Source organism: Leopardus geoffroyi, chromosome B2, assembly GCF_018350155.1.
Source record: "Leopardus geoffroyi isolate Oge1 chromosome B2, O.geoffroyi_Oge1_pat1.0, whole genome shotgun sequence".
Lineage (NCBI taxonomy): Eukaryota > Metazoa > Chordata > Mammalia > Carnivora > Felidae > Leopardus > Leopardus geoffroyi.
Genome location: NC_059332.1, coordinates 94,188,838 through 94,210,397, shown reverse-complemented (window position 1 = coordinate 94,210,397; position 21,560 = coordinate 94,188,838).

Sequence of the window (21,560 nt, the reverse complement as noted above, 5' to 3'; positions counted from 1 at the left end):
GCCTGATGGGGGGGCTGGAACTCATGAACTGCGAGATCATGACCTGAGCCAAAGTCCGATGCTTAACCGACTGAGCTGCCCAAGCGCCCCAACAACAAATTTTCTTGAAGAAAACTTACTTTATTAACTTTTTCACTTCTCTTTGATTCCTTAGCCCTATTAAGAATTTCTGAGTCCACCAACTTATCAGAATTATTTTTGCTAAACCTGCCAGTGACCTCTTAATTTTAAGATGCATTGGACTGATTTTATTACCTTACTTGACCTTGTGTAGCATGTAGCACTGTGGCCTTTAGAAATGATCCATACATTGAGTATCTTTTCATGTGCCTATTGGCACTCCTCATCAGGGAAATACAAATCAAAACCACACTGAGATATCACCTCACGCCAGCCAGAGTGGCTAAAATGAACAAATCAGGAAACTATAGATGCTGGAGAGGATGTGGAGAAACAGGAAGCCTCTTGCACTGTTGGTGGGAATGCAAACTGGTGCAGCCACTCTGGAAAACAGCGTGGAGGTTCCTCAGAAAATTAAAAATAGATCTACCCTATGACCCAGCAATAGCACTGCTAGGAATTTACCCAAGGGATACAGGAGTGCTGATGCATAGGAGCACTTGTACCCCAATGTTTATAGCAGCACTTTCAACAATAGCCAAATTATGGAAAGAGCCTAAATGTCCATCAACTGATGAATGGATAAAGAAGTTGTGGTTTATATATACAGTGGAATACTACTTGGTAATGAGAAAGAATGAAATAAGGCCTTTTGTAGCAACGTGGATGGAACTGGAGAGTGTTATGCTAAGTGAAATAAGTCATACAGAGAAAGACAGATACCATATGTTCTCACTCTTATGTGGATCCTGAGAAACTTAACAGAAGACCATGGGGGAGGGGAAGGGAAGAAAAAAGTTAGGGAGGGAGGCAAACCATAAGAGACTTAAAGACAGAATAAACTGAAGGTTGATGGGAGGTGGGAGGGAGGGGAAAGTGGGTAATGGACATTGAGGAGGGCACCTTTTGGGATGAGCACTGGGTGTTGTATGGAAACCAATTTGACAATAAATTTCTTATTAAAAAAAACAAAAGGATCTATGATGCTATTTACTTCTCATTCTCTTGCTTCCTTCTTGTCCCTCAACTTTTTATTTGGCCTCTCTTACTATTTGCTGGTCAAATGTTGGTATTCCTCAGTATTTTTTTTTTCTCCCTCTACACTCTGTCATCTCTCTTTTCTTTTCTTTTTTTTTTTTTTAATTTTTTTTTCAACGTTTATTTATTTTTGGGACAGAGAGAGACAGAACATGAACGGGGGAGGGGCAGAGAGAGAGGGAGACACAGAATCGGAAACAGGCTCCAGGCTCTGAGCCATCAGCCCAGAGCCTGACGCGGGGCTCGAACTCACGGACCGCGAGATCGTGACCTGGCTGAAGTCGGACGCTTAACCGACTGCGCCACCCAGGCGCCCCTGTCATCTCTCTTTTCTTATAAGTTCCACTGATTACTGTGTATTCCGTCATGACTCCAAATCTACATGTAATAGAGCTTCTATTGTGCAACATTAAACTAAGGCATTTTGATTTTCACCATTAAGTCATGAACTTTGCTCTGCTATTTTGATTATGTTGAAGCCATTTCTTTGATAATGAGAGAGAACATTTTTACATACCAATTTTCTCTAAACAGTTTCAATTTTGAATGGAGTGACAACTTACTTTCCTGAAGTCTGTTGGAAAAAAGCACTGGTACTTGGTCTGTTTGCATGAAAATAGGCTTGAAAGTCAAGTTATGTGTAGAAAGAGTAGATTTGCTAAATTTCTTTAGCACCCCCCTCACGCCCCATTTAACTCATAAAATATTATACCTAAAGGACTCAAATCATTGAGTCTTCACCCTGTTATAGCAGATACACCCCATCCTATTTTAAGGTTTAAGTAAGAGGCTGAGCCAGGAAGGAAGATTAGAGGTAGTCTTTTTGATTGTTTTTTAAAAATACCCCTTCTATTCCTGGGGACTTGTTAAGCAAGAAAGAGCAAAGAGGCAAGCAAGATTGTCAGATGTGTGTTCTGGTCTCCCCACCCCAGGATTCAAATAAAGGAGAAGATCATCCATGGTAGAGAAACTAACCTCATCCATGTTGGAGCTTTAGGAGAAGGCCACTATGCAAAGTAGACTTCCAACAACATGTTAACAGCCTTAACATAGGCAGGCAGAGCCCTGCAATCACGGAGAAGACTCATTTTTCTCTTCTAAACCTTCCTTGGTGCACATGAGAGCTGGGGCCTGCCCTGGGGGCTGCTATTGTGAATCCATAGCAGAGGCTGGGAGTGGATCATTCTGGGCAGGAAGGGTCAGATGGAGAACAGGGGCATGATTTAAACACATCTATAGCCATGAATTGACAATGTGAGACTACATTGACAGAGAGAGGCCACCAGTCTGTGTCTAACCAAGAGAAGAGCCAGAGAAGAAATGGTTACATAAATTACAGATGTCAACAGAAGATATAAATACACAGAACTTGGCCAACCATACTTCAGAGGACAGCTGTCTGGCCTTTTGCTGTCCACGCCATGAAGATTCAGAAAATGCCATATGGATCTGAGGACTCTTTTCACCCTCCTACTTTGAAGTCACTTGAGTACTCCACTCCCACACCCATGATGTCATATCAGAGGGGTTATGGGAGGCAGCTAAATAAGAGTCTAGACAATTAATCTTTTTTTTTTTAAATTTTTTTTTCAACGTTTATTTTTATTTTTGGGACAGAGAGAGACAGAGCATGAATGGGGGAGGGGCAGAGAGAGAGAGGGAGACACAGAATCGGAAACACGCTCCAGGCTCTGACGCCCGACGCGGGGCTCGAACTCCCGGACCGCGAGATCGTGACCTGGCTGAAGTCGGACGCTTAACCGACTGCGCCACCCAGGCGCCCCGACAATTAATCTTAAAGGGGTAATTAAATTAGTGATTGGAAAACAATTAAACTTAGATGGGCCATTTAGTTACACCCACATCTCTTCTTAGTAAATGGGACTTGTAAATAAGACCATTTGAACTCAGACCAAATGAAGAAACTACATTTTATGTGTTCATTCAAGTTGTAATGTGAGTTAAATTCATTATCCTTATACTCTCTCTCTCTCTCTCTCTCTCTCTCTCTCTCTCTCACACACACACACACACACACACACACACACGCATACCTCTTCTGTAATATGCTCTATGATTCCATTGTTTCTAGCTAGAAGTCTCACTGTCACTTGACATGTAAGGAATCCCAAATCCTACCTGCTCCCCTTCAAAACCTGTCCTATTTTAGCAATTCTTCGATCTTAGCTAATGGCATCACAAGTACAGAAGCCATTTTAGGACCTGTTAGTCTTCTATGATCTCTCCTACGCACTCTCTCTCAGGATATCCTGGTCCCCATTTCTATAAATCCAATCTCCTATCCACCAATGATTTCATAGTGCTCACTATGTCCCTCAGAGAGGGCAATGGTGTTTGTAGAAATAGAAAAATAGATGCTCATTATTCCTTCACAGAAATGTAACCGGTGACCAGTGTCTTGCAGATTCCAGGGTTAAAAAGAGTAGGTCTTCCTAAGGTCCATTCCATGAAGAACAGAAAAAAAAACTGGACCTTTAGAGATAAATATGTAATGAGAGTATAAAAACATGCATGCAAATCATAGTTACCAACTTCTAGGCTAACTCTGAGGATGGAGGTTGGGAGCTTTGGATTTTAGTTATTTAAAAATTTTTTTTTTAACGTTTATTTATTTTTGAAACAGAGAGAGACAGAGCATGAATGGGGGAGGGTCAGACTGAGAGGGAGACACAGAATCCGAAGCAGGCTCCAGGCTCCAAGCTGTCAGCACAGAGCTGGACGCAGGGCTTGAACTCACGGAGTGTGAGATCATGACCTGAGCCAAAGTTGGACGCCCAACCGATTGAGCCACCCAGGCGCCCCTGGATTTTAGTTCTTAATGAATAAGAGAAAATGGATGTGGCACAATAGTTGCTTATGTTAAATCTGAGTGATGATAAGGTTGTTTATTATATTAACTAATGTATAATTCATTATATCAGAATGTTTCACAAATAAAAATATTAAAATATTAATTTGAATAATCACACAAAGATAATTACCTACAATTATTGTTAAACAGTTATTTCAATGCTTATCACAACATTTGCTTGACAGGTGCTAAATAAAAAATTGTAGTATGAGTGAAGAAATAAGGCCTTCACAGAATGGGAATGGTGTGGGATTAAGGAGAGGGAGCTACCTTTCCTGAGGCAATTTGATAGGTTAGAAACAGCAAGGATATCAGTGTCATGTAGACTAGATTTTGAAACTCAGTTGGATCCATTGTTACCTTGTGACTTCAGAAAAATTCTTTAAACTCTATAAGCCTTGTAAGGGTCACATTAACTATGCCTATTATATAGCATTTCTCACCAAATATTAATATATTTCCCATCCCTTTTAAGAAGTTTGCAAATTTTGCAAACAAAAAAGTTAGAACGTTTTGTTAGAATAACTACTCTGGCAAGAAGTTTTTATTTATTGTACTTTATATATGTGTCTATATATTCCATTGTATTTGGGGATGGGGCTATGAGAGTTCCAGGGCATGGACTTAATTTTCTCCCTAGGTCTTATACTGAGCTAAGAATATAACAAATTGTTACCTAGCACTTTTCTCATTTGAAACATCTAAGTGGCCAGGAAGGCCTTGATCGCCTGGAGAAGAGATGCTGGATTTTACAGTATTTATTTTAATGCCAAAGTTAATTTTATAGTCACTTAGGTAGAATTTTTATTACATATGGATCTTACTAAATCAATCCCTCTGTTTTTTTTTTTTTTTTTTTATAATGTACTAAGTAGAAGAATTCTTCAAGGTACTGACATAGATGTTTGGTGCAGGTGGACTCAAGTGAGAATTCCACCTGCTGTGATTTCCAGGAGGACCAACTAGGTAGGTAGCCTCCATCCTAGGACCAAGCCTCAGTAAGGCAAATACTTTTCTAGGGTCCACAGGCAGCACTAGTATTTCACAGTTCAAATTCCTCTTTCAGATCCTGAGAACATAATACCGTATGTGTGAGCTTACTTGCTTTCTCATTTCATCAGCGAAGTACTAAGTCAATTAACATTTAGATAGTTAAATTCCTAAAATCAAATGAAGAAATTCACCAGTCCTTAGACCAGCCTAAGATCCTGTATCTTCAACTGTATCAGAAACCCTTCTGAAATGCAGGAAAAAGCAAGGAGATCTGATTCTTATTTAGGTTGATAGTCTTGATGCCTAGTATAGGACTTGACCAAGTTTTCAATATACAGTAATTTAAATGAATGAATGTGGAGAAAGAGCAGAAACAGTTTGGGTAGGAATATACCAACATCAGAACACAAGGATAGAGTGAGAAAGGAATAGGAAGTTTCCTTCTGCAGATATGTGCAGAAAAGGGAGTCTTTGATGCTGCATTAAGAAGCAAGCATGGGTGTTCAGGGGTGTGGAAAAAAGTAGACTCTGATAAGATACCAGATAACTGTTGCAAATATTTGCAGAATTCTGCTTCATGCATGGCTTATAGTTAATGACCTCTGGATAGTCATGTAGCATTCACTAATTTCATGGTTGTACATTTGGAAAATTCCTAAAACACCCAAAACCTCCTTTGATCATATTTATTAAAACAAATCTATTGTTACATCCTCCACACTTTCCACTGAAAATAGAATACAATAGCATATATCATTTCCTCAGTATTCCTGGCCCAATAAACTATGGTGAGGGATAATTCCAAAATAAGTGGGAAAAAAATACTTGAAAGCAAGCACCAAAAGGCTACTACGGTGGTTATGAGTTAGAGTCACAGGCATTTTTCATCTCTACTTTTACAATCCAATGTATTCCTTTAAAGTAATATATTATTTTAATAATAAGAAACATAGATGCATTTAAAAAATCCTCCAAGATGGTCCCAACCAGGGCTCCTGAATGTCATTTTCATGGCATATTTTTTGCAGATATACAATTTAATCCATGGGTAAGCCCACTGAGTGTCATGCAGATGGTGAGAGAAATCTACTTTTGAAAGAGGGGAACCAGTTCCACCCACAGAGAACACTAGCTATTCTACATCATTCTTCTGTGCTATGTGCCAAGATGTCCATTATTGGAACTTGCTTTTTTAAAGAAAGCATTGATTTACAGAGCATACCTAACTAACTCTACCCTAACTATACAACCCCAGGCCCTATTTGGGTTTATCAATAAACTCTTCCCTGGAAGCCAGGCCTCTTTCCACCCAGCTGGCAGCCTATAGTTATTTGTGATAACCAATAGTAGAAAGATGTGGAGTTTGAAGAGTCATCCAACTACCCCAGTAACCATAAAATTTTTGAAAATAAGAGAATTTTATTAATATAATTTTATTTATGATAATAAAATTAATTGATTTTTATGGTTTTGCATTACAGAAGTTAATATTATTCATACCCACCCCTACTGAGAGCTCTCAGATGTGGCCCTTCATGTAAATTGTGTCCATTAACTTCATCAAAGTGTCAGTGGGAATAATCATTCATGTTGGACAAGTTCCCACCTCCATTTCAGACAAGAGGTCACAGGTTCACCCTGGGAAACAGCCTGTGCAATTGTACTGAAATCATAACTTTTAACAAGCATCCTTTTTATAGACAGAAGAAAACTTTAACGGCATGAACCTGAACTGTGCCCTTGGACTGTTTTAGAAAGGCGTGCATTTGAGAATGGGAATGCCGCGGAATCCACGATTAACTACTTAATATGTAAATTATGTTCTCTCTCCTACCACCTGTAATGACTGCAGACCGTATTAATGAGCTCGTGATACAGTAAGAAACAACAGTGCCCTTTCAAAGCCATAGGTGGTGGCGGCAAGCTGATTTATGATCTAAGGCTTATCTTTCTCCATTATCTGCATCACTTGACAGACATCTCCTTCCCCCTCCCTTCCATTGCCTTGTAGCTAACACCTAAGCTGCTGGGACTTCCTTTCCTCTACACTGACAGCACCATTTGCTTCTTTGCAGAAGTGTCGCCCCAACCCAGTGATCCAGAAGTCGAACTCAGTCATTCTGCACAATAAAGATAACAGCTGCTGGCTTGGGTCCTATTTCAGAGCTTTCTAACCCAGTCGTAAACCGGCGAGCTTCATACTCCTCTTCATTCAGCCGCAGTCTGTGTACTTGTTCAGCAGCAACGATAAAGCTGGAGCAGGAGGTGCTTCGATTGCCAAACAGAACAGCTTGTGGTTTTTGACAAAACCTGCATTGTTGTGGGTTTTTATTCTTTAAAAAGCTACAAACATGGAATCTTCCTCACATATCCATTAGGTACATCTATGGCAAACTCAGGAGTGATCGTTTAGCTACAATATCACATAGAAATGAACCCCAAGAGGAGGAGGGCTTTGGTGTGGCAAATCCAGGGCTTTTCGTCTCCTTTGTTCTCTTTCAGGAGGGAATTTTCAAATGACTAACCCAGCACTTTAGTCTTACCCATACTGTATGCTCTGAGTGTATATTGAATGACAGTGTTTAGATTACATCAGAATATAAGGGTTAGCTGAAACCACGCCTCTTGGCCCTTCCTTGATTAGCGTAGATCACGCTCTTGTTCTGCCTGGGAGGCGAAATCAACAGTGCCACTGGCCAGTGGAGCGCTGCTCACGCTGGCTCCCATCTCTCCCCGAGCTCTCATTTATATTCCAGAGCCCTTCTAAGTAAGGATACTACAAAGTGGTTCTGTCCATTCAGGAGTAAACACATCTTAGATGAAATCTTTCAGCCCAGATGCAAAGTGCTTTATTATCATCATGCATTTTAGACAAATAACAGCAGTGCTTCTTTGGATGCACTCCCCGAGATAGATAATGTTCTCCTGGAAAAATGTAGTACTTCCTGATGGTCCAATATAGTCTGGTTTTATGATTACATTTAGACAGAGCCCTGAGTAAATGGAGGGGAATGTGGCTTGTGCATGGTAAAACAGGAGCGCTCTGCAGAGGTTGCGTCCTGACCTAGGAGGCAGTGGTCCAGAGGCACATCTATTATTTCAGGTTGCTTTATTGGGAGACTCTCGCTGATCTCATCTTGGGGACTTCAGGTGTGGGGGCAGAGGTGTAATTCCAAAGGCTTCTTTGGTCACTTCTTTGGTTATTTTCCTGTTCAGAGTGAGTCAAAAATTAGCTAAGGGCTGAGAAGAAATTAGGGTGGGCAAAGATGGGTTAAAAGAAGTAATATTCTGTCCTTGGTTACTCCACTCATGTCTTTTTTGTTTCAGTCACATAGCTCAGAGGGAAACTTAGAGTGTTTATCAATGGCCAAGAAGATCATCAGTGAGAGCAATTAATCATCCCCGAAGAAAATGGGGCCCCAAACTCTCCCGTATTGTTTCAAAGCTACAACTTAAAATAATTATTGAAATATAATTGACATGCAGTGTTATATTAGTTTCAGGGGTATAACATAGTGACTTGACAATTCCATACATTACTCAGTGCTCGCCACAAGTAAAGTCACTGTCACCATACAATGTCATTACAATATTATTGATTGTATTTCCTATGTGGTACTTTTCATCTCTGTGACTAATTTATTTTATAACTGGAAGTTTCTATCTCTTAATGCCTTTATCTATTTCGTCCATCCACCACCACCTCCCTCCCTTCAAGTTTGTTTCTCACCAGGTTGTTCCCTGTACTTATGAGTGTTTCTAGGTTGTTGGCTTTTTTTTTTTTTAGATTCCACATACAAGTGAAATTATGTGGTATTAACCTTTCTCTCTCTGACTTATTTCACTTAGCATAATACTCTCTAGGTCCATCCATGTTCTTGCAAATTGCAAGATCTTTCTCTTTTATGGCTGAGTAATATTACTATATCTGTCTTCCTTATCCATTCATCTATTGATGGATGCTTGGATTGCTACTATATCTTGGCTATTGTGAATAATGCTGCAGTAAACATAGGGATTCATATATCTTTTTGAATTAGTGTTTTTGTTTTCTTTGGGTGAATACACAGTATTAGAATTACTGGTCACACGGTATTTCTGTTTTTAAGTTTTGAGGAATCTTCATAGTGTTTTCCACAGTGGTTGCACCAGTTTGCATTCCCACCAACAGTGCACAAGTGTTCCCTTTTCTCTACAGACTCACCAATCCTTGTTATTGCTTATCTTTTTGATACTAGCCTTTCTGACAGGTGTGAGGTGATATCCCATTGTGGTTTTTATTTGTGTTTCCTTGATGATTAGTGATGTATTGATCATGTCTTCATGTAATCAAAACAGTATGGTTTTGGCACAAAAATAGGCACATAGATCAATGGAACAGGATAGAGTCCAGAACTAAACCCATGTCCCTGGCCATTAGATGCAGGCAGGCAACCTTTGGTTATTTCCTCCTCGTCAATGAGAGAGCTCAGATTGCCTTTAGTTTGGACAATTCAGGTGAGTTTGCTGGAAGATCTGTTTGCTGGATGAACATGTGCTGATTTCTTTTCTGCCTGACTCCATCTACCTGAAATGTAATTATTGGGCCTTAGAACTTCCAGGTTTCTTTGGTTTCATTTACTTGACCATGTAATTTTTGAATTGCTGACCTGCTTAAGGCTGAGTTTTGTGTAAATATAAATAAAAGTGGTCAGTACCCAAGGAGACTTTTCAAAAAAAAATATGAGGAAGGAAGCAAGAATATACGATGGGAAAAGACAGTCTCTACAATAAGTGATGTTAGGAAAACTGGACAGCTACATGCAGAAGAATGAAACTGGACCACTTACACAAAAATAAACTCAAAATGGATTAAAGACCTAAATGTGAGACATGGAACCATAAAACACCTAAAAGGAAACATAGGCAGTCGTCTCTTGGACATCACCCATATTTATGGATATGTCTTCTCAGGCAAAAGGAACAAAAACAAAAATAAATTATTGGAACCACACCAAAATAAAGAGCTTTTGCATAGCAAAGGAAACCATCAACAAAATGAAAAGGCAACCTATTGAATGGGAAAAGATTTTTGCAAATGATGTGTCCAACAAGGGGATAATACCCAAAATGTATAAAGAACTTTTATAACTCAACATTAAAAAAAACACAAATAAAAAAATAAAAAATAAAAAAAAACCCACAAATAATCTGATTTGAAAATCAGGCAGGAGATGTGAATAGACTTTTTTTTTCCCAAGGGAAACATACAGATGGTCTTTTTTTTTTTTTTTTTTTTTTTTTTTTTGAGAATTTTCAAGTTACTTAGCACATTGAACTACACATTTGGAGTTCACTTGTGGCTGAACTAATTAAAAAAATTTAAGCCATATTATTGAAGTATGACTGATCGATAAAAAGCTGTATATATTTAATTTTACAACTCGATGAATTTGGTGATAAGTATACAACTGTGAAACCATCACCACTCTGGAGTCCATAGACAAATCCATCAGCTCCCAAAGTTTCCTCCTACTCCTTTAATATGATGGTAATGTGTGTGGTAAGAACACTTAACATAAGATCTATCCTCTTAGAAAAATTTAAGAATACTATATAGTTTGGGGCACCTGGGTGGCTCAGTTGTATGAGTGTCTGACTCTTGATTTTGGATCAACTTTATGATCCCAGGGTTGTGGGATTGAATCCTGTGTTGGGCTCCGTGCTGAATGGAGCACTTTCTCAACTAGCAATCACTCTCTCTCTCTCTCTTTCTCTTAAAAAAAAAATACAATATAGTTTTGTTAGCTATAGGCATTATGCTGTATAGTACATCTCTAGAACTTACTTAAGCTTGCTTAACTGAAACTCTGTACCCTTTGGCCATCACTTCTCCATTTCCTCCTTCCCCCTGCAGACTCTGGCAACTATCATTCTCTACTTCTATGACTACTTTAGATTCCACATGCAGATGAAATCATATGGTGTGTGTCTTTCTGTGACTGCTATAATGTCCTTCAGTTCTATCCATTGCTGGCACAGATGGCAGGATTTCCTTCTTTTTATAAGGCTAAATAGTATTCCATTGTATATATGTATATACTACATTTTCCTTATCCATTGATTTGTCAATGGGCATCTAGGTTGTTTCCATATCTTGGCTATTATGAATAATGCTGCAGTGGACAAGGAAATGAAAATATCTCTTGGAGATCCTGATTGCAGTTTCTTTGTATATATACCCAGAAGTGAGACTGTTGGATCATATGGTAGTACTGTTTTTAATTTTTCGAGGAACCTCTATTGTTTTTTCTGTAATGGCTGTACCAATTTACATTCACATCAGTAGTGTGCCAGGGTTCCCTTTTCTCCACTTCCTCACCAACACTTACTATTTTTTGTTTGTTTGTTTGTTTGTTTGTTTGATAGTGGCTATCCTGATAGGTGTGAGGTGACATCTCATTCTGGTTTTGCTTTTCATTTCCCTGATGATAAGTGATGTCAGTAATCTTTTCATATACCTGTTGGCCATTGATATGTCTTTGGAGAAAGTGACTGAAGTAAATCTTAATCATTTCTGATTTCATTTATAACCCAACAGGTGGAAAGTTTGTTAAGGGAGAAGATATTGTTTATACTGACACCTAAAGAGTTAAGCTTTACAACTTTGGCTATCTAAGCACAATGGCAAAAGGCCATGATTTAGAGTTAATTTAGCAATTCAATAAGCAATTTAACAATTATCAGCCAGCCACTGATAATTGTTGGTCTGCATCAGCCACTGGTCTGGAAACTAGGGGTATAGGAGTAAATAAGATAGAAGAGGTTCCTGGTGTTGTGAAACGTAGCATTTAGTAATGACACATCATTCTGATGAAGCAGGAATTTGAGTCAAACTCTCTTCAAGTCTCTGCTGTGAGATGATTCATTTAGCAGAGGCAGAAGTGGAGCTCATTGCTTAGATCCCTCCCAAACTTTACCATTTTCTTTTAATTATTATGCAATGAACATTTCAGTTGAAGGCTTATGCAGTTTTGGACAATCTGAAGTTTCTTTAAAGTGTCCAGATGTCTCCTTCGTGAATTTACTAAATTTGGCTTCACACTTGACTTTTCAAGGATAAAAGTTACTGAGGAAAACACTCATCTGGCATTATGTAGTAAATATTTTTCAAGCACTGAATATCTTCATTACTTCATCCACTCCCAACCTTTAAGATTTAGGGCATCAAACAGACTGAATTTTCTAGTACTAAAAAGGATCTGATTCAGAGTTATTTGACAGTCAAAACTCCACCCTATCTCCAGAATGATTATTTGTATTTTGTGGCAAGTCTTACCTTCCTTTTTATTGTAGCTAAAACCTATTTGAGATAAGTGTTGGTTTAATAGACTCTTTAAACTCCATATACTTTGTATACATTGAAATAATTTGCTATCCAAATATTTCTTTTGAATTCTTATCTCTCTTTTCTATCCTGTACCTCCACCTTTCATTTCAATCTCCCCAGAAGTTCTGTAGCAGAAATGAGATAGAGCAAAAGCATGTCAATATAAGAAAGAGGAGAATACACCAGTCTATTGTGGTTTACAAGAAACAACTGAGTGGTAAGGCAGGGGAAGAAATGTATTTCAGAGAGAATCAACATGAAGAAACGAGATCTATTCGTTGTATTTTCAAAATCAGATCTTTCAAGATGTGGCACCAAGATGTCTTGGTTATTATTTGCTTTGACTGATTTAATAGAATATCAAAGTTAATTTTTTTTTTAATGTTAACTTTTGAGAGATAGAAGACAGAGCGTGAGCAGAGGAGGGGCAGAGAGAGAGGGAGACACAGAATCTGGAGCAGCTCCAGACTCTGAGCTGTTAGCACAAACCCAAGACGGGGCTTGAACCCACAGACTGTGAGATCATGACCTGAGCCGAAGTCGGATGCTCAACCGACTGAGCCACCCAGGCTCCCCAAGAATATCAAAGTTAGATTCAAATGCAAAATCTCCAAAATGTAACATTAATTATTTTTGTATTATTTATCCTTTACGTCATTCATTTTTTGGCCTTCCCTATAAATATGAAAAGCAAATTCACTGAATAGTGCTATAACCATAAACAGGCAGGTGTCCATTAAATCCATTAACTAGTGCATCTGTGGAAATTAAGCCACAGAGAAGCTAAGTAGCTTACTGAAGTCAAAACTAGTGAGTGGCAGAGTGGAGATTTGAACCCAGGTATCCTGGCTTTAGTGCCTAAGCTTTTGAGGTTTACTATATGCTGTATCTTAATCACAGTAAACTTTTATTTTTTTATTTTTATTTTTTATTTTTATTTTATTTTATTTTTTTTACAATTTTATTTATTTATTTATTTATTTATTTATTTATTTATTTATTTTTATACGAAATTTATTGTCAAATTAGTTTCCATACAACACCCAGTGCTCATGGCAAAAGATGCCCTCTTCAGTGCCCATCACCTACACTCCCCTCCGTCCCACTGCCCATCAACCCTCAGTTTGTTCTCAGTTTTTAAGAGTCTCTTATGCTTTGGCTCTCTCTCCCACTCTAACCTCTTTTTTTTTTTTCTTTCCCTCCCCCATGGGTTTCTGTTAAGTTTCTCAGGATCCACATAAGTATGAAAACATATGGTATCTGTCTTTCTCTGTATGGCTTATTTCACTTAGCGTAACACTCTCCAGTTCGATCCATGTTGCTACAAAGGGCCATATTTCATTCTTTCTCATTGCCACATAGTACTCCATTGTGTATATAAACCACAATTTCTTTATCCATTCATCAGTTGATGGTAATTTAGGCTTTTTCCACAATTGGGTATTGTTGAGAGTGCTGCTATAAACATTGGGGTACAAGTGCCCCTATGCATCAGTACTCCTGTATCCCTTGGGTAAATTCCTAGCAGTGCTACTGCTGGGTCATAGGGTAGGTCTATTATTAATTTTTTGAGGAACCTCCACACTGTTTTCTAGAGTGGCTGCACCAGTTTGCATTCCACCAACAGTGCAAGAGGGTTCCCGTTTCTCCACATCCTCTCCAGCATCTATAGATTCCTGATTTGTTCATTTTGGCCACTCTGACTGGCTTGAGGTGATATCTCAGTGTGGTTTTGATTTGCATTTCCCTGATGAGGATCGATGTTGAGCATCTTTTCATGTGCCTGTTGGCCATCTGGATGTCTTCTTTAGAGAAGTGTCTATTCATGTTTTCTGCCCATTTCTTCACTGGATTATTTGTTTTTTGGGTGTGGAGTTTGGTGAGCTCTTTATAGATTTTGGATACTAGCCGTTTGTCCGATATGTCATTTGCAAATATCTTTTCCCATTCTGTTGGTTGCCTTTTAGTTTTGTTGATTGTTTCCTTTGCTGTACAGAAGTTTTTATCTTCATGAGGTCCCAATAGTTCATTTTTGCTTTTAATTCCCTTGCCTTTGGGGATGTGTCAAGTAAGAGATTGCTACGGCTGAGGTCAGAGAGGTCTTTTCCTGCTTTCTCATCTAGTGTTTTGATGGTTTCCTTCTCATATGCAAGTCCTTTATCCATTTTGAGTTAATTGTTGTGAGTGGTGTAAGAACATGGTCTAGTTTCATCCTTCTGCATGTTGCTGTCCAGTTCTCCCAGCACCATTTGTTAAAGAGACTGTCTTTTTTCCATTGGATATTCTTTCCTGCTTTGTCAAAGATGAGTTGGCCATACTTTTGTGGGTCTGGTTCTGGGGTTTCTATTCTATTCCATTAGTCTATGTGTCTGTTTTTATGCCAATACCATGCTGTCTTGATGATGACAGCTTTGTAGCAGAGCCTAAAGTCTGGGATTGTGATGCCTCCTGCTTTGGTCTTCTTCTTCAAAATTACTTTGGCTATTCGGGGCCTTTTGTGGTTCCGTATGAATTTTAGGATTGCTTGTTCTAGCTTCGAGAAGAATGCTGGTGCAATTTTGATTGGGATTGCATTGAATGTGTAGATAGCTTTGGGTAGTATTGACATTTTGACAATATTTATTCTTCCAACCCATGAGCACGGAATGTTTTTCCATTTCTTTATTTCTTCTTCAATTTCCTTCATAAGCTTTCTATAGTTTTCAGCATACAGATCTTGTACATCTTTGGTTAGACTTATTCCTAGGTATTTTATGCTTCTTGGTGCAACTGTGAATGGGATCAGTTTCTTTATTTGTCTTTCTGTTGCTTCATTGTTAGTGTATAAGAATGCAACTGATTTCTGTACATTGATTTTGTATCCTGCAACTTTGCTGAATTCATGTATCAATTCTAGCAGACTTTTGGTGGAGTCTATCGGATTTTCCATGTATAATATCATGTCATCTGCAAAAAGCAAAAGCTTGACTTCATCTTTGCCAATTTTGATGCCTTTGATTTCCTTTTGTTGTCTGATTGCTGATGCTAGCACTTCCAACACTATGTTAAACAACAGTGATGAGAGTGGACATCCCTGTCGTTTTCCTGATCTCAGGGGCAAAGCTCTCAGTTTTTCCCCATTGAGGATGATATTAGCTGTGGGGTTTTCATAAATGGCTTTTGTGATGTTTAACTATGTTCCTTCTACCCCGACTTTCTCGAGGGTTTTTATTAAGAAAGGATGCTGAATTTTGTCAAATGCTTTTTCTGCATCGATTAACAGGATCATATGGTTCTTTTCTTTTATTAATGTGATGTATCATGTTGATTGATTTGGGAATGTTGAACCAGCTCTGCATCCCAGGAACGAATCCCACTTGATCACGGTGAATAATACTTTTTATATGCTGTTGAATTCGATTAGCTAGTATCTTATTGAGAATTTTTGCATCCATATTCATCAGGGATATTGGCCTGTATTTCTCTTTTTTTTACTGGGTCTCTGGTTTAAAAATCAAAGTAATACTGGCTTCATAGAATGAGTCTGGAAGTTTTCCTTCCCTTTCTATTTTTTGGGATAGCTTGAGAAGGATAGGTATTATCTCTGCTTTAAATGTCTGGTAGAATTCCCCAGGGAAGCCATCTTGTCCTGGACTCTTATTTGTTGGGAGATTTTTGATAACGGATTCAATTTCTTCCCTGGTTATGGGTCTGTTCAAGAGTTCTGTTTCCTCCTGTTTGAATTTTGGGAGTGTGTGGGTGTTTAGGAATTTCTCTGTGTCTTCCAGGTTGTCCAGTTTGTTGGCATATAATTTTTCATAGTATTCCCTGATAATTGCTTGTATTTCTGAGGGATTGGTTGTAATAATTCCATTTTAATTCATGATTTTATCTATTTGGGCCATCTCCCTTTTCTTTTTGAGAAGCATGGCTAGAGGTTTATCAATTTTGTTTATTTTTTCAAAAAGACAACTCTTGGTTTCATTGATCTGCTCTACAATTTTTTTAGATTCTATATTGTTTATTTCTGCTCTGATCTTTATTATTTCTCTTCTTCTGCTGGGTTTAGGCTGCCTTTGCTGCTCTGCTTCTGTTTCCTTTAGGTGTGATGTTAGATTTTGTGTTTGGGATTTTTCTTGTTTCTTGAGGTAGGCCTGGATTGCAATGTATTTTCCTCTCAGGACTGCCTTCGCTGCATCCCAAAGCATTTGGATTGTTGTATTTTCATTTTCATTTGTTTCCATATATTTTTAAATTTCTTCTCTAATTGCCTGGTTGACCCATTCATTCTTTAGTAGGGTGTTCTTTAGCCTCCATGCTTTTGGAGGTTTTCCAGACTTTTTCCTGTGGTTGATTTCAAGCTTCATAGCATTGTGGTCTGAAAGTATGCATGGTATGATCTCAAATCTTATACTTATGAAGGGCTGTTTTGTGACCCAGTGTGTGATCTATCTTGGAGAATGTTCCATGTGCACTCGAGAAGAAAGTATATTCTGTTGCTTTGGGATGCAGAGGTCTAAATATATCTGTCAAGTCCATCTGATCCAATGTATTATTCAGGGCCCTTGTTTCTTTATTGACCATGTGTCTAGATGATCTATCCATTGCTGTGAGTGGGGTGTTAAAGTCCCCTGCAAATACCACATTCTTGTCAATAAGATTGCTTATGTTTGTGAGTAATTGTTTTCTATATTTGGGGGCTCCCGTATTCAGCGCATAGACATTTATAATTGTTAGTTCTTCTTGATGGATAGACCCTGTAATTATTATATAATGCCCTTCTTCATCTCTTGTTACAGCCTTTAATTTAAAGTCTAGTTTGTCTGATATAAGTATGGCTATTCCAGCTTTCTTTTGACTTCCAGTAGCATGGTAAATAGTTCTCCATCCCCTCACTTTTAATCTGAAGGTGTCCTCCGGTCTAAAATGAGTCTCTTGTAGATAGCAAATAGATGGGTCTTCTTTTTTTATCCATTCTGATGCCCTATGTCTTTTGGTTGGCGCATTTAGTCCATTTACATTCAGTGTTATTATAGAAAGATACGGGTTTAGAGTCATTGTGATGTCTGTAGGTTTCATGCTTGTAGCAATGTCTCTGGTACTTTGTCTCACTGGATCCCCCTTAGAATCTCTTGAAGGGGTGGTTTAGTGGTGACGAATTCCTTCAGTTTTTGTTTGTTTGGGTAGACCTTTATCTCTCCTATTCTAAATGACAGATTTGCTGGATAGAGGATTCTCGGCTACATATTTTTCTGTTCATCACATTGAAGGTCTCCTGCCGTTCCTTTCTGGCCTGCCAAGTTTCAGTAGAGAGATCGGTCACAAGTCTTATAGGTCTCCCTTTATATGTTAGAGCACGTTTATCCCTAACTGCTCTCAGAATTTTCTCTTTATCCTTGTATTTTGCCAGTTTCACTATGCTATGTCGTGCAGAAGATCGATTCAAGTTACGTCTGAAGGGAGTTCTCTGTGCCTCTTGGATTTCAATGCCTTTTTCCTTCCCCAGATCTGGGATGTTCTCAGCTATTATTTCTTCAAGTACCCCTTCAGCACCTTTCCCTCTCTCTTCCTCCTCTGGAATACCAATTAGGCGTACATTATTTCTCTTTAGTGCATCACTTAGTTCTCTAATTTTCACCTCTTACTCTTGGATTTTTTTATCTCTCTTTTTCTCAGCTTCTTCTTTTTCCATAATTTTATCTTCTAGTTCACCTATTCTCTCCGCTGCCTCTTCAATCTGAGCTGTGATCGTCTCCATTTTATTTTGCAGCTCGTTAATAGCATTTTTAGCTCCTCCTGGCTGTTCCTTAGTCCCTTGATCTCTGTAGCAATAGATTCTCTGCTGTCCTTTATACTGTTTTCAAGCCCAGCGAATAATTTTATGACTATTATGCTAAATTCACTTTCTGTTATATTGTTTCAATCGTTTTTGATCAGTTTGTTAGCTGTCGTTATTTCCTAGAGGTTTTTTGAGGGGATTTCTTCGGTTTAGTCATTTCGGATAGTCTCTGGAGTGGTGCGGAACTGCGGGGCACTTCCTCTGTGCTGTCTTGAATAACTTGCATTGGTGGGCGGGGCGTCAGTCCCACCTGATGTCTGTCCCCAGCCCACCACTGGGGCCACAGTCAGACTGTTGTGTACTTTTTCTTCCCCCCTGCTAGGGGTGGGATTCACTGTGGGGTGGCCCATCTGGGCTACTTGCACATTGCCAGGCTTGTGGTTCTGGGGATCTGGCATATTAGCTGTGGTGGATCTGCAAGGTGCACGGGGGCTGGAGGGGCAGGGTCAGCTAGCTTATCCTTTTGTGATCTCCTTTGGGAGGGGCCCTGCAGCGCCGGGAGGGAGTCAGACCCGCTGGAGGGATGGATCCGCACAAGCACAGCGTTGGGTGTTTGCTGGGTGCAAGCAAGTTCCCTGTCAGGATCAGTTCCCTTTGGGATTTTGGCTGGGGGATGGGCCAGGGAGATGGCGCTGGTGAGTGCCTTTGTTCCCCACCAAGCTGCACTCTGTAGTCAGGGGCTCAACAACTCTCCCTCCCGTTGTCCTCCAGCCCTTCCGTTCTCAGAGCAGAGCTGTTAACTTATCACCTTCCAGATGTTAAGTCCCGCTTGCTGTCCGAATACACTCTGTCTTGCCCCTCCACTTTTGCAAGCTTGACTCGGGGGCTCTGCTTTGCCGGTGGGCTGCCCCTCCGCCCCAGTTCCCTCTCGTCAGTCTGTGTAGTGCGCACCGCCTCTCCGCCCTTCCTACCCTCTTCCCTGGGCCTCTCATCTGCACTTGGCTCTGGAGACTCCGTTCTGGTAGTCTTCTGGCGATTTTCTCGGTTAGTTAGGCAGATGTGGGTGGAATCTAAGTGACCCGCAGGACGCGGTGAGCCCAGTGTCTCCTATTCCACCATCTTCCTCACAGTAAACTTTTAAATATATATTCATGAGTGTTTTGGAAACACCTGGAGAGTTTGTAAAAATGGTGATTTCTGGGTCCCATTCCATGGATTCTGATTCACTTCACCTACAGTGAGTATTAGGAAGATATTTTCTTTCTTTTTTTTTTTTTTTAGTATTTATTTATCTTTGAGAGATAGAGAGAGAGACAGAGTACAGGTGGCGGAGAGGTAGAGAGAGAGAGAGAGGGACACAGAATCCGAAGCAGGCTTCAGGCTCTGAGCTATTAGCACAGAGCCCGATGTGGGGCTTGAACCAATGAACCATGAGATCATGACCTGAACTGAATTCAGATGCTTAACTGACTGAGCCACCCAGGTGCCCTGAAGATATTTTTAACAGCTCTAAGTAATTCTGATGGGCATGGTCCTTGGATCATTCTTTGAAAACAATAGTTTGTGGTAATGTGAAGAAGTATATAGTAAAGCTGTTAAGAGCAAAGGCTCAGAAATTCAATAGCCTGGTGTGGTATCCTAACTCTTCTAGCTGTGGGCATATTGCTTAAACTCAGTTTTCTAATTTATACAAGGGAAGGTGGGGATAAGGGATTTTTGTGAGGATTTCATCACTTAATCCATTTAAAATGCTAAGTATCCATCAACTGGTGAATGGATAAAGAAATTGTGGTTTATATGCACAATGGAATACTACTTAGCAATGAGAAAGAATGAAATATGGCCTTTTGTAGCAACATGGATGGAACTGGAGATTGTTATGCTAAGCGAAATAAGTCATACAGAGAAAGACAGATACCATATGTTTTCACTCTTATGTGGATCCTGAGAAACTTAACAGAAGACCATGGGGGAGGGGAAGGGAAAAAAAAAGTTAGAGAGGGAGGGAGGCAAACCATAAGAGACTCTTAAAGACTGAGAATAAACTGAGGGTTGATGGGGGATGGGAGGGAGGGGAAAGTGGGTGATGGGCATTGAGGAGGGCACCTGTTGGGATGAGCACTGGGTGTTGTATGGAAGCCAATTTGACAATAAATTTCATATTAAAAAATAATAAAAATAATAAAAAGCTAAGTATATTGCTAGCAAATAGTAAACTCTCAATTTATGGTAGCTATAATTAGTGCAGCATGGGTAACTTAAAATTGATTCAGGTGTTGTACGTGTAAATACTACAAAAAATATAACAGAAATGTTTTCTACCTTGATCCAAACAGAAAAAATGGATGTTCAGACCTTTATTTATTTTTAATATTCCTTTATTTTTTTCTCCTAAGTTTAAAATCATTTCTTCTAAATTTTCAACTTTAGCTTTTAGGTTCCTGGCTTTCTCTTTCCATTTGAAGGAATAGTAATCTGTTTTTCTGCCTTCTGTAACTCCTGCTGAGTTAACCTGATTGTGTAGCATTAAATTGGGTAGGTTGGGGGAAAAGAGGTGGGGGTGGGAGAAGATAAAAGGCTTTTACGGAAATCTGAGATTAAATTCTTACCAACTAGTGGAAGTGTCATCTGGGTCTTTGTTCTCTGTGTTTTCTTTTGTTCTAGTGTGGTTACATGACATAAAGGTGAATTATTTAAGTAGTGCTATTTTACTCCTCTTGGCATAATCACCAGTCTTTCACTTCTTTCCAGTGATGACAGCCAAGCCCCTGGGAGAATATTCAGAAGCCTTTGTAGTAGAAGGGAACCAAAATGAACCAATTTTTCTTGATAAAAGAAATACTAAGTTTCATGGGGAGAGTATGGAGTTTATCCTTAAATAGTCTAATAAAAAACTAGGACAATCATACACATGTACCTGGAAATTTAGTCTCCCATTAAGATGGAAGAATGAAGAAATTCCAAACAGAACATGAAAATGGGGAACATTACCTCATAGCTCCATCACTGAGTCCTGGACGTATAAGTATGATCCTCTTGAGTTGAGACAGCAATATGTGATGATGGGTTCAAACACAGAAGGAAGGGAATATTGTCATATTTCTGGTGCTATGTGCGGCTGCTAAGAAGATATGTGAGTTCCCAACCTAGTTTTGGCAACTTCAATTCAGATGTCAGGGTTCCAAGATCCCTAGCCTCTATCTTGTCCTTTTGACAGTGTTCTGAAGGATCAAGATTGCCTGCCCTTTAGTAGGTCAGATAGTCTCTCAAAGCCTGGTGGGTGATACAGTTATATTGCTGGGCTTAAAATTCTTGTGAAGGAAGAAAGTGTTGAAAACTCCCTGAGTTATCCTCATGTCCTGTTATCATCATGTCTAGATACTTTTACTTTTCAGTTTTTAAAGAAACAA